The sequence below is a fragment of the Gekko japonicus genome, unplaced genomic scaffold (genome assembly GCF_001447785.1).
Source record: "Gekko japonicus isolate JY-2015 unplaced genomic scaffold, Gekko_japonicus_V1.1 scaffold1093, whole genome shotgun sequence".
Taxonomy (NCBI): Eukaryota; Metazoa; Chordata; class Lepidosauria; order Squamata; family Gekkonidae; genus Gekko; species Gekko japonicus.
In genome coordinates, this window is record NW_015160243.1 from 504,680 (window position 1) to 518,570 (window position 13,891).

Genomic DNA, 13,891 nt, shown 5'->3' on the forward strand with positions numbered 1-13,891 from the left:
ATATTGTATGTTTTTAACTGATATTATTTGACCCATATATTTATAGTAACTAACCTTTTGTTTTCTTGATTCCATATCACCTATGTTTGTGAGCTGCCAAGTTAAATGACATGCCATTTAACTCATCCTCCTCTGGATTATTTGCTGCTTAGATGCTTGGACCTGTACCTTGGTATTTAGACCATCACCTGCACAGAACCATAGCCATAGCTATCTTTGTTTGCTTCTTACTCTACTTCTTTTGCTTATTGCCTCTGGAGTAATTTCTATGACATATTGATGAATGGAATAACTGGCTCAATACTAGCTTCCTATTATATCAAATACTTGATATCTACTAGTTCCCCATCCCATATATTTTTGTTGTTGTTGTTGTTCAGTCGCACAGTCAAGTCCGACTCTTCCCGACCCCATGGACCAGATCACGCCAGGCCTTGCGGTCTTCCGCCGTCCTCTGAAGTTTGCTCAGTTTCATGTTTGTTGCATCTATGACACTGTCTAACCATCTCATCCTTTGCCGTCCCCTGCAAAGATTTCTTCTTTGACCTTCAATCTTTCCCAGCATCAGGGTCTTCTCCAGTGAGTGCTCCCTTCTCATTTGGTGGCCAAAGTATTTGAGCTTCAACTTCAGGATCTGGCCTTCCAGGGAACAGTCAGGGTTGATTTCTTTTAGGATTGACTGATTTGATCTTCTTGCAGTCCAAGGGACTCTCAAGAGTCTTCTCCAGCACCATAGTTCAAAAGAATCTATTCTTCGGCACTCGGCCTTCCTTATAGTCCAACTCTCGCAGCCATACATGACTACTGGGAATACCATTGCTTTGACCATGCGGACTTTTGTTGGCAGGGTGATGTCTCTACTTTTTATCATGCTGTTTAGGTTTGCCATCGCTTTCCTCCCAAAGAGCAGGTGTCTTTTAATTTCATGGCTGCTGTCACAGTCTGCACTGATCATGGATCCCAGGAACGTGAAGTCTGTCACTACTTCCACGACTTCCCCTTCTATTTGCCAAGGAGTGATGGGGCTGGATGCCATGATCTTAGTTTTTTTGATGTTGAGATTCAAGCCCACTTTTGCGCTCTCCTCTTTTACCCTGAACAAGAGGCTCTTTAGGTCCTCTTCACTTTCTGCCATTAGAGTGGTATCGTCGGCTTATCTGAGGTTGTTGATCTTTTTCCCAGCAATCTTAATTCCCGCTTGTGATTCATCCAGGCCAACATTTTGCATGATGTACTCGGCATATATATTAAATAAGCAAGGTGACAATATACATCCTTGTCGTACTCCTTTTCCTAAGTGAAACCAATCAGTTGTTCCATATCTGTTCTAACTGTCGCTTCTTGACCCTTATACCGGTTTCTCAAGAGACATGTGAGGTGGTTTGGTACTCCCATCTCTTTAAGGACCTGCCATAGTTTGTTGTGATCCACACAGTCAAAGGCTTTAGCATAGTCAATGAAGCAGAAGTAGATGTTTTTCTGGTACTCCCTTGCTTTCTTCATAATCCAGCGAATGTTGGGAATTTGATCTCTAGTTCCTCTACCTCCTCGAAACCCAGCTTGTACTTCTGGCAGTTCTCTATCCACGTACTGTTGAAGCCTAGCTTGTAGGATCTTGAGCATGACCTCGCTAGCATGTGATATGAGTGCAATTGTGCGATAGTTTGAACATTCTTTGGCATTGCCCTTCTTTGGGATTGGAATGTATACTGACCTTTTCCGATCCTGTGGCCACTGTTGCGTTTTCCAAATTTGCTGGCAAATTTAAGACTTTGAATAGCTCAGCTGGGATACCATCACCTCCACTAGCTTTGTTGTTAGTAATGCTTTCTAAGGCCCATTTAACTTCACATTCCAGGATGTCTGGCTCAAAGTCAGTGATTATACCGTCGTGGTTGTCAAGGACATCGAGGTCTTTCTTGTATAGTTCTTCTGTGTATTCTTGCCATCTTTTCCTAATCTCTTCTGCTTCTGTTAGGTCCCTACCATTTTTATCCTTTATCATGGCCAGCTTTGCATGGAACGCTCCCTTGATTTCTCCAATTTTCTTGAAGAGATCTCTAGTCCTTCCCATTCTATTGTTTTCCTCTATTCCTTTGCATTGTTCATTCAGGAAGGCCTCCTTATCTCTCCTTGCTGTTCTCTGGAAATCTGCATTCAGTTGGATAAATCTTTCCTTTTCACCTTTGCCTTATTTTTGTAGTTCTTATTAATAAGCTTTATTTCCATTTCACTATGTCTGGACCTCAGTGTTCCTTCCAAGGCTGTTGTGACGGACTTAAAGATCTCGGACCAGCAGAAAGTAAACACAGAACACTGCTGAGTCACATGACACCTCACATGAGTGAGGAGGGGGCCATTTAGCTCGGAACCCTTGGTGATGGGCATTTAACGGACCAAACAGTCAGTTGGAAAAAAGCCGTTAGTGAGTGGGATGGAGAGCTAACAGAGGGTTGGTCAGCTAACTGAAGGAGCTCCAGCTCGGTAGCTCAGTGTGTGGACAGCCAAATAACAGTTAAACAGATAACTGGGGCTGGAATAACCTGGTTTACTGAGTTCCTCAGAAGGAAGGGGATAGTGACCAGATGGTTAAAAGCTAAACACAACAGTGTCATACACAAACGATACATCACTCCTTAAGGGATCTGAGAGAAGTGGTTCAGTGAGGGCTGAGGAAGCGGTCTGGACCGAGTCAGGACAACTGGTGGATGGCCAGTTGGGCTTAAGAGGGGGCCAAAGTACCAAAGCCAAAAGTCAACCATGAATCACTACAGGAAGGGGTGATCTTCAGAGGGTGTAGTGAACTGTTTAACATCTGTGTGAAAGTAAAAGCAACAAGCATTCTGCCTAAGTAAAAATCAAGTTCAAGAGTTCAGCCTGAAAAGAAACAAATTATCCTCCGTGTAAAGCTTCCATCCCCCATTGTGTTTTCTGTAAATAAAGCCTGTTCTGTTTTGAAGTTAACAAGCCGTGGTGCCTAACTCTTTAATGGTGAAGCAAATACACGTAGCAGTGGTCCTTACAAATATCCTTGACAAAGAAGTAAAACAAATACCTCGAAGAGACTTCTGTGGATTTGTATAGTGGACTGGTCAGAAAAATTATAAGCAGCTCTGACCAGGCACTTCACGCAGACCCTCACGGTCCCGTGAATATAAAGGGGGTGCGTGTTATAGCTGTATAGGTGCCTTGCCACTTAGTCAAAGACATATTTTTTTCCATTGTGTGGACCACTGCCTAGATCTGAGGTCAATGTTAAAATGGGAATAGAACCTAAGCCAGCTGCTTCTTTTAGGAATTAGACACAATGGAAGGAAGATAGGCCATATTCACACTGACATATGGCTAGTATATATGTGTCTTGTGACTACACAGTGGAATTGAATGTTTTCTGTCTGTGACTATATGAGTTCTTTACTGCTGCCTTGTAGACAAATATTTTATTTTTTGTTAAAGTATTTCTTACTATGATTCTTATGAAGTATAAGTAAGATGCTTGCTTTGATAAGTTCTGTATCCCAGCTCTCAATCATGTTTTCTATTAAATAATTTTGAGTCCCAATCCTGGAATGTTTTATTCCAGATAGATCTTTTTCTTTCTTTCTTTTTTGTTGTTAGCTTTTTAAACAAAATTTAAAAGATTTTTTTTTAAAAAAAAATAGGCTGATTTCACATAAGGAGCTGCGCCGCCGTCGCGCCTTCCTTTGCCCCATTTCCATTGGTCAATTTCCCACTCAAAGCCTGTTTTTTTGAGGATCACGAAATCATGGGGGAAATTGGGTAAAGCCATGGGTCAAAATGCGGCCACACAGCTCCGAGTGGAAAATTGACCAATGGAAACGAGGCAAAGGGAGGTGCCACGGCAGCGCAGCTCCTTGTGCAAAATCAGCCAGAATATTTTTTGGGGGGAAAGGAATCAGTTAACTGTGCCCATATAATTGTTTATTATATTCTTATTACTGTTTGTCCTTCCATGATTCTGAAATACAATGATGCACAACTGTTGATTATTACATATTCTGAGTTCTTTATATAATGCATATCTTCTGTTGGAAGGCAGACATTTATTGATTTAACATGTTGCATTCATTGTAACATCTTATATATTTTATTCATTTACTGTGTCCCTGAAGGGGATTGCTATTGAAACAAGTTGAGCAATTTACCTGCCATAATGTATTAATACTTCTGAGCAGAAGTTCCCTTCCTAACTTTATTTGCTGGTGCCGTTCTACTAAACGTTTCATGTAAAATCATTATATAGTATGCTACCACAATGAAAAGGTGATTTCCAGAAGCATCATTGACAAAATTTGTAACCTAAAATCTTCTGTTAACAGCAATTCTTTGATATTTACCATAACAGTAGTGCATTCTTTACACTTCTGCAGAAGGCAACTTCAAAACTCCCATTAGACATATGAAGCTGACTTACACCCACTTGGGTCATTGGTCTATCAACTTCACTATTGTCTATTCTGACTGGCAGCAGCTCTCCAGTGTCTCAAGCAGAGATCTTTCATGTCACCTACTGCCTGACTCTTTTACCTATAAATATGGGAGACTGGGACCTTCTGGGACAAACACATGCTTATCAGAGGTGAGGAGTCCCAGTTTGGTGTAGTGGTTAAGTGCGCGGACTCTAATCTGGGAGAACCGGGTTTGATTCCCCATTCCTCCACTTGCACCTGCTGATGTGACCTTGGGTCAGTCACAAGCTCTGGCACAGCTGTCCTTGAAAAGGAGCAGTTTGTGTCAGAGTTCTCTCAGCCCCACCCACCTCACAGGGTGTCTGTTGTGGGGAGGGGGAGGGAAAGGAGTTTGTAAGCCGCTCTGAGACTCCAAGTGAAGGGCGGGGTATAAATCCAATCTCTTCTTCTTCTTCCCAGAGATCTTCAGGAGGTGCTGCAAAGGCCTGCTTCTTTGCCAAGGCTTTTGAAAGGGTCTGAATGACAGGCATCTTTGAATGGTGGGGGAGGGAGAGATTTGGAGTTTGTTGTGTTATCCTGGTTTTAACTGGAATTTAAAAAAAGAACTATTATTGTAAGCCGCGTTGAACCTTGAGGAAAGGTGGAGTATAAATGTTTTAATAAATAAATACATACATACCAATGAGCTGCAGCTCCAACTGAATAGTCCAGGACATTAAATGTATTATTTCTAAATAATGGTAATAATTTTGTATAGTACAATCTGCATAAATAAAAGCTGAAAAGCAACAAGTAATATCAAAGGAATGTTGTGTTTAATTTATAGTTTTAAAGGGTAGGTGTACAGTCAGAGAGAGACCAGAGATATACATTACTGCAAATCTTTTCATGGGTTATGTCATTTTCAAGAGAGAGGCAGAACTGTGAGTGGTGTCTTTTTCTCAGATCATGACAAAGAAAGACTACCTTATTATTACACTAGGATTGTGGAGGGGAAGTTGACTAGAAGGCTCATTTCTTTGGTGTTTACTTAATTAGCATTACAGAGCAAGAAAGTGGAATTATCCTGCTACTGATTATATTGACAAACATACACTAGTATCATACACTATGCATAGGATTACAAAAGCATTGCTGCTGTATTTTTTGTCTAATATAAAACAGGGAATATGATTGGGGGAGGGAGGTCAGCCTTTTATTCTTTCTGAACACTCATCTACCTCATGCCAATACTCAGCATCTAACCTTGTTATAATCTAATTCTATTGTAATGTAGAACTAGGATTAAATTGAGTTAAAGGTTCTCTTAAACTCACTGCCAGTCAACCTTATCATGAACTTTCATTATGCATCTGCAATTAATTGGATCCAATGAACAATTTGAGAAAAGAGTTATAGCCTCCCCCTACCATATAATTAGAATATAATTACCCACAGGATATCAGAAGGATGCAAAACCTTTTTTCTAAATGCACCCTCATTAGGAAACAAGTCTCAATGTACATTTATTTGATCAGTGTGAATTAATTAAAATGTTACTGAAATAAAAGAAGATGGCAATAAAGTGTATCTGACATCTATTAAAAGACTATCACTTGAGATCTGCATGCAGAGTTTGTAACTAAAATCATTTCATTTCAGTCACAAGCTTTGTTACAAAGCCAATCACTGCATATATGTTTGAGTCTCCTCTTGGATAACTTTAGTAACAGGTAAAACCTTGTTCATCTGAATCCTTATACAAGGCTGAAAAGCACCATGGCTCTGAAGAGACACAGCAAAGAAGGAAAGGAAGTAAAGAAGGAAAGGAAGTATAAGGCAGAAGTTTGTTTTGAACTTTCTATTGCATGGGAGACCACACAAGGTTAGGCAACAACATTAAAAAAGTGAAAAACAGTCAAAGAAGTAACCCTTCCAGACTATATCTTACTTCCATAAAAAGCATAATGATAGAAATCAAATACTTGATAAGATAGAAATCTCGATACTTTGATATGTGTCAGACAATCAGAAGTGTTGTGCTGTCCTATTTACATTGTTCTTTGTTCCCCCTTCCCATATATACTTTTAAAAAATTAATACTGACTGCTTTAGCAGGATGAACTGTATGAGCACTAACATTTACCATAATAATTACCATATTAACCTAAATTTACATCCAATATTTATAATCTGATCATGGAATTCTGTATCTTTTAAATACAGTAATATAAAAATATTTAAAATTCTTTATTTTAAAAATATATCTCTATGTCTGTTTAAACATTCTGGGATCTTCTATTGGCTGGCTTAGGCTGAGCCAGCTGAAATTGAATCCGACTAAAACAGAGGTCCTGTGCCTGAGTCGGAGTGGTCCGAGGGCAGGGATCCGCTCCCGACCTTCGATGGGGCACCATTGGTGCCAGTGCCGGAGATTAGAAATCTGGGAGTGCTCCTAGATGCCTCCTTAACAATGGAGGTCCAGGTAGCAGCCACTGCCAAGTCAGCCTTTTACCACCTTCAGCTGATTAGGCAGTTGGTTCCCTTCCTCAAACACAATGACTTAGCAACAGTAATCCACATAATAGTCACCTCGAGATTGGACTACTATAATGCCCTCTACATGGGGCTGTCCTTGTCTCAAATCTGGAAGCTGCAGCTGGTGCAAAATGCCACGGCCAGGCTTTTGATGGGACTCCCTATTCAGGAGCACATCCAGCCTGTGCTAAAGACTGCACTGGCTGCTTATAGCATATCAGATTCGTTTCAAGGTCCTGGTTCTTACCTTTAAAGCCCTTTATGGCCAAGGACCTACATACCTGAGGAACTGCCTTTCCCCACATGTACCCCAGAGAGTGCTGCGATCAGGGGTCCAGAATCAGCTGGTCCTCCCAAGTCTTAAGGAGGCCAGGCTAGCAACAACCAGGGCCAGGGCTTTCTCAGTGGCAGCTCCACTCTGGTGGAATGAGCTCCCAGAAGAGACAAGGGCCCTGTGAGACCTTTTACAGTTCTGCAGGGCCTGTAAAACAGAGCTCTTCCACCAGGCTTTTGGAGCCGCCACCACTACTAACAACTGACAGCCTATGGTCAGAGAGCACTGTTCCCCCTGGGACTTTAACTACAGCCTGAGCTAACCGCCTAAGACAATCTAAGAAGATCAAGGAGCCAACTCCAAGATGAGAGAACTAAGCAACAACCACTGTGGAATCATTGCTACTAGCACTTTATTATGTTTTATGGTTTTAGAATTGTTATTTGTATTAATTGATGCTGTTTAATCTTTATTCTATACTATTGTAAATTTTGTGTTGTTTTATGTAAGCCGCCCTGAGCTGACCTTGGCTGAGGAGACGAGGTAGACATCTAATAAATCAAATTAAATCAAATCAAATATTTAAAATTTGGTGATATTTTCTTTAGAATTTTTAAATTAGAAAGATGTTAATTATAACGTTGTTATGAACATAGTGAACAACACTAATTGTTGTTCTCATTTCTTTGATAACCAGGTTTACTGAACACGTATAGGCCCATAATATTTACTGGAGGGATTCCACTTTTTTGCTGGGCCTGCACACAGTGCAACTCCCAGGCCTCCACCTCTGCCACTGGCTGACCCCATGCATCTCCTGGGCTGTGATGGCATCAGCATTATGCCCAGTGCAGCTCCTGGACTAAGCCACTGGCATCAGCATACCCAGCACGGCTCTCAGGCTGCACCACCAGTGATGGCATGCATAGCATAGTTCCTAAGTTGCTTGGCTACTGCCAGGACCAGTGTGGCTTCCAGGCTGTGTGGCCGCTGCCAGGACCAGCACAGTTCCCAGGCTGCACAGCTGCCTCCACCAGACCCAGCACGGTGCTCCGGGCTATGCCACCACTGCTGCTGGACCCAGCATGGCTCCCTGGCACTTTATTGGGGGGGGGGGGGATTTTAACCGGCAGGGGTTTTTTTTTTTAATTTTTCAGGGTTGGGTGTTGAACTTCTAACGGAGGGTGATGCACTCCCATTGAAACTAAGGTCTACAACTTGGGCCTGTTCCTAGATTCTCCGCTTCTCCTGGAAGGAGAGCTGGCAGCTGTGGTCATGTGTTTAACCAATTCTGGTTGGACTGCCAATAATGTTCCTTCCTGATTAGGAAGGATCTGGCCACTACACCCTAAGGTCATCCAGACTAGATAATTGTAAAGTACACAGCATAAAAGAATGTCCAGAAATCATAACAGGTAAAAAATGCAACTGTTGTTTGATAGAGCAAGCCCCTGGGAGCATTCAACTGTACATTAGAAAGTAAATAAACTCCAATTGTATGCAAGTGTCACTGGCTGCCACTTAGTTTTTGAACAAACTGAAAATATTTAAAGCCCTAAGTAGTTTAGGACCACAATATTTCAAAGTTCACCTCCTCACACATAGACCTGCCTGATAACTAATATGTCAGCAGAGGTTCTTCTCCATATGCCTGCATTGTCAGAGAACATTCTCTGTAGCAGCATCACAATTTTGTAATTCCATACTGAAGTAGATTTCTCTTGACCTGTCCCTGCTGTTATACCACAATATACTTTTTCAAGGGCCCCTGTTGGCCTTGCTACTGCTTAACATTTGGAGTAGGTCTTCTGTCCTTATTGCTATCGATTTTAAATGATATGGGATTTAAAGTGCTGCTGGATTTCTACTGAAGTTGTTAAGAACAAAAATGAGAGGGCTGCTTCATCAGATGATAGTTATGCTTTTATGTAACTTTGTGATCTATATTTTCTAGTTACCATGAAGGTCCTTTCAGATGAGAGGACAGGAATAAATGTTTTCCACACATAAATATAGTAATATCTGGCTAAGAAACACCATTGCTGAGGGGGAATTCTAGAGCATAATAAACTGAATGTGAGACAATAAGTAGTGCTGTAGCACAGAAAGTCATTAAAGCCCACATTAACAAGACCTCATACCCAAGACTCAGGAAATAACAGTACCCTTCTAGTTAGCACATCATTTCAAGTCTTTACACTCCAATTCAAGGAAAATGTTAACAAATTGGAAACATGAGAAGAGACTGCAAATACTCAGAAATAACTAAATTGCCTTGCTACCGGGGGGGGGGGTCCTCTTTTGCAGTTGAATGTAAGCAAGAAGGCAACAGAAGGCAGGATTCACAACACAAGGTTTGATTCTTCTGTGTTTTGTACAGGGCTTGCTCTACTTTCTCATCAGTCTTTTGTCATGCCTGCCCCCAACCTGGCGCCTGGGAGCTCTAAAACTGAGGACTTTAACACCATCGGAGGCACGGGAGTCTTTGTCAAACCTAAGTACCGGAAAGGATGAGCACCAGCCTCCAGAACAGCCTGCACCTGAAACCTATCAGGCAGTGCCTGGCCCCAGCAGCACGCCACCCAATTCTCTGCCACCTGTCGACCAGCTGAGGGATTGGAGACTTGGCAACCAGACACAAAGAGGCACGCTTGCGGGGTTGGAGATCAATAAGCCTGAAGTTCTAGCAGGATGAAGGACTTTGTGAGGCAGTGCTAATGAGGCACTAATGAGTTAACAACCCAGCGAGCTATTTGAATAGGTCGCTGACTGCTGGCTAATCGTGCTGGCAAACTCATCCTTTGGACCAGAAGCTCTGCACCTCTGACTCTGTTCCTGGTATCCGGCTACTGACTGACTACCTGGCTCCTGACTTCAGTCCGCGTTTTGACAACCCCCTGGCTCTTGATCCTCGGCTCTGCACCCTGACTTCGACGCTTGCCTATCTGGACTCTGACTCTCGGTAACGCTCTGACTACGGCCTGGCTTTATGTATTGGGACTTTTGCTCTGGTTGTTTTGCTCTCTCTGGCTTGACTCTCAGACTGGACTGTGAACTCCCCCTCTCTGCCTTGCCCCACTGGCCCTGTCGTGACATCTTTCTTTCTTTCTTCTCCCTACTTTCTTTCTTTCTTTCTTTTTTATTTTATTATTCAAATTTGTACCCCGCCCTCCCTGCAATTCAGGCTCAGGGTGGCTCACAATCAATACATAATACAGAAATACAGTTAAAAACAACTAAAATCATATAAAAACAATTCCATTGTTATTACTGTTACATAAAGTGCTGCAATTGATTATTCAAGATGGCTTAACTCGATGTACTCTCTGAAAGTCGTTCTGCTCTGGATCTCCCTGAGGCACAGGTTAGGTGTTAAGATCCAAAATGTTGGGCCAAGAGCCAGGGCTCTATAATAGTGGCGGCTCCCTAACTAAAAGCCTGGCAGAAGAGCTCCGTCTTCCAGGCCCTGTGGGACTGCAAAAGGTCCCGCAGGGCCCTGGTCTCCTCCGGAAGCTCGTTCCACCAGGATGGGGCCACCAAAGCCCTGGCCCTGGTAATAGCCAGTCTGGCCTCCTTAGGGCCAGGGAGGGTCAATTGATTTTGAGACGCCAACTGAAGTGCTCTCTGGGGTATATATGGGGAAAGGCGGTCCCGCAGGTATGCTGGTCCCTGGCCATATAGGGGTTTAAAGGTAAGAATCAGCACCTTGAAGCGGACTCTGTATGCTATTGGCAGCCAGTGCAGTTGCTGCAACACAGGCTGGATGTGCTCCCACCTGAAGAGACCCATCAGAAGCCTGGCTGCAGCCTCCAAATCTGTGACATGGGCAGCCCCATGTAGAGAGTGTTAAAGTAGTCTAGTCTCAAGGTGACCATAGCATGGATCACTGTTGCTAGGTCAGCATGGCTGAGGAAGGGAACCAACTGCCTGATCAGCCGAAGATGATAGAAGGCCTACCAGGCAGTGGCCACTACCTGGGCCTCCATTGTCAGGGAAGCATCCAGGAGCACTCCCAGACTCCTAACCTCCGGCGCTGGCACCAACAGCACCCCATTGAAGGTCGGGAGTGGGATCCCCAACCCCATACCACCCTGACCCAAGCACAGGACCTCCGTCTTCACTGGATTCAGTTTCAACCGACTCAGCCTAGAGGGATCTAGTCTTCCCAGCAATAAACTACAAAGTTCTAAATACCAACAATGGAAAAAAACTATAGCAATAAAAACAAAACAGATTGCCTAAGGTTCATAAAGCCATAAACTATGGCTTGCAGTTATGTCTGAACCAAGTTAGTTTGAGCTAGTTTCAAGTTCACTGGAATACAGCATTTATCATATAGGGATGCCCCTACCGCAAAATGGGAGCAGAGAAAGTGGAAAAGTATAAGTCTTTTACGTAACCAGTAATAAGAAACCTTATTATACAAGTCAGTTATATCATTTTCAAAAGTGAGTACACATACTGCTGTACTATCAATTTTTTTCTTATAGAATTGGTACAATAACTAAGGCACATGGACACATGTGGAATAGACACTGGAGACAAATTACATACAGTGTGTCTGGTATAGCACTTATAGGCTTCTAGGACTGAATTCAAGGGCACAACAGTCAAAAAAGAAATCCACAGAAAGAATGCAAAAGTATTATTTTTTTATCTTATAAGATAAAGATATATATTTATATTTTAAGTAGAAACACTGGCCATTAATATAAAGTATGGAAGCAAAGCAATTAAAAAGCTAGTTCTTTTGCTGTTAAACAGTGGCAAATTCTGACACACATTTTCTAATGATTATATAAGCACTCTCTGCCAGTGACTGTGCTGTCGCATCTTTGAGTGTTTAAATTGATTCTATATTGTTATTAGTTGTCATTCAGGGCAGAGGGTAGACTGTTTAACTATCTTTAAGACCTGTGCTGGAGATAGGGTTGCCATCCCTGAGCTCAGAAACATAGGCAACCAGGAGGAAGCATGGCTCAGAGGAAGAGCATCTGTATGATATTCTGAAGGTGCCAGGTTCAATCCCCAGTATCCCCAGTTAAAGATTAGGTAGCAGATGACACAAAAGACTTCTGCCTGAGACCCTGGAGAGCTGCTGCCAGTATAAGTAGACAATACTGACTTTGATGGACCAATGGTCTGTTTGGTGGTTTCCTCCAGAAAAATAATCTGCTACAAGCCCCGTTTGTCCTTTGATGCCACTTCCATGACACTTTTGTATTCATGTCCTGTCTGTAAGTTTCCTGAGGCATTCAGCTGTCCACTACCCCCCCCCATTTCCCCTTCCAAAGAAGTCACAAGGCAAACTGAATAGCAAAGTCAGGCACACATTGTGTTGAATCCAATGCTTATTTTCCATGGTTGAAAAGGCAATTCCATCAGCCGGGGTGGGTGGGGGGTTAACTAATTCAGCCTACCTGTGGCAGACCTTCATATCATGTCCAGAATTGTTCCTTGGGTCTCCTAAACCACAGGGGCAATATTTTTGGGAGTATGGTACATTACAAATTCACAGAGCATGTGTCTATCAAAAGCTATTGCCCATGATAGTTAAATAGAATGTTCATGTTCAGTGTTCCTCTAAGTATCAGCTGCTAGGAGAAACAACAAGGAAAGGGTCATCACCTCCATTGTGCTTTAGAAGCTCCCTTCTTGGCCAAGGTACCCTATCAAGTAATTTCCCTGTCAAATACTCCTACAAAATGAATCCTCCAAGTTCCTCCTCTGCTTCCCTCTAAAGAAGAAAAATACCCATTTCTCTCACTCACCACCAGCTTTTTCTTTCCTCAGGCTTCTTTAACCCAGACAACTAAATCTAAATGTTTGCTCACTCAGTTTATAAACATGAAATGATCCTGCCTTCTACCCAATCTCATCCAAGTAAACTGAAGCTAATGGCTCAATGCTCCAACTTTCAACTCCAGTTAGAAAAATGAAGGCATTTCCTGTCAACCTAAAGAGCCACATGACTACCATATGTCCTGCATGCTACTCTATGGCTACACACACAGAAATAACAATACATAACTCAAGGACTTTCAGGGGCCATATAATTTTCTTCTCCCACACTATTTCCATTTCCATTTCCTTAAAGCCCAATAAGCATCTTCCCTTCTCCTACTTCCTTTTCTCCTTCCCATGAACCAATCAGTCTACCTTTTAACTGTCTTCTACTGACAGAAACCAAGACTTGAAGGCTGGCAATACTGCTGTGGTTGCCTAGCAATGGCAAAAGAAGTCATTAGTTTCTTATACCTAGACATCTTATACCTAGATTTCTTATACCTTATACCTAGCTTAGTTTCTTATATCTAGATACCTTAAACCTAGATTGCTTATACCTTATACATAGATTAGTTTCTTATACCTAGTTTTCGTATACCTAGATACCTTATACATAGATTCCAGAGAACAGCAAGGAGAGATAAGGAGGCTTTTCTGAATGAACAATGCAAAGTAATAGAGGAAAACAGTAGAATGGGAAGGACTAGAGATCTCTTCAAGAAAATTGGAGAAATCAAGGGAACGTTCCATGCAAAGTTGGCCATGATAAAGGACAAAAGCAGTAGGGACCTAACAGAAGAAGAAGAGATTAGGAAAAGATGGCAAGAATACACAGAAGAACTATAAAAGAAGGACCTCAATGTCCTTGACAAACATGACAGTG

The 13,891-nt window shown here is 42.3% G+C and overlaps 1 protein-coding gene across 1 annotated transcript in view; it reads right to left on the bottom strand.

Moving 5' to 3' along the window:
• DGKB (diacylglycerol kinase beta) overlaps positions 1 to 13,891 on the bottom strand; it is a 398,712-nt gene that overhangs the window by 321,608 nt on the left and 63,213 nt on the right. The gene's annotated exons all lie outside the window — the stretch shown is intronic.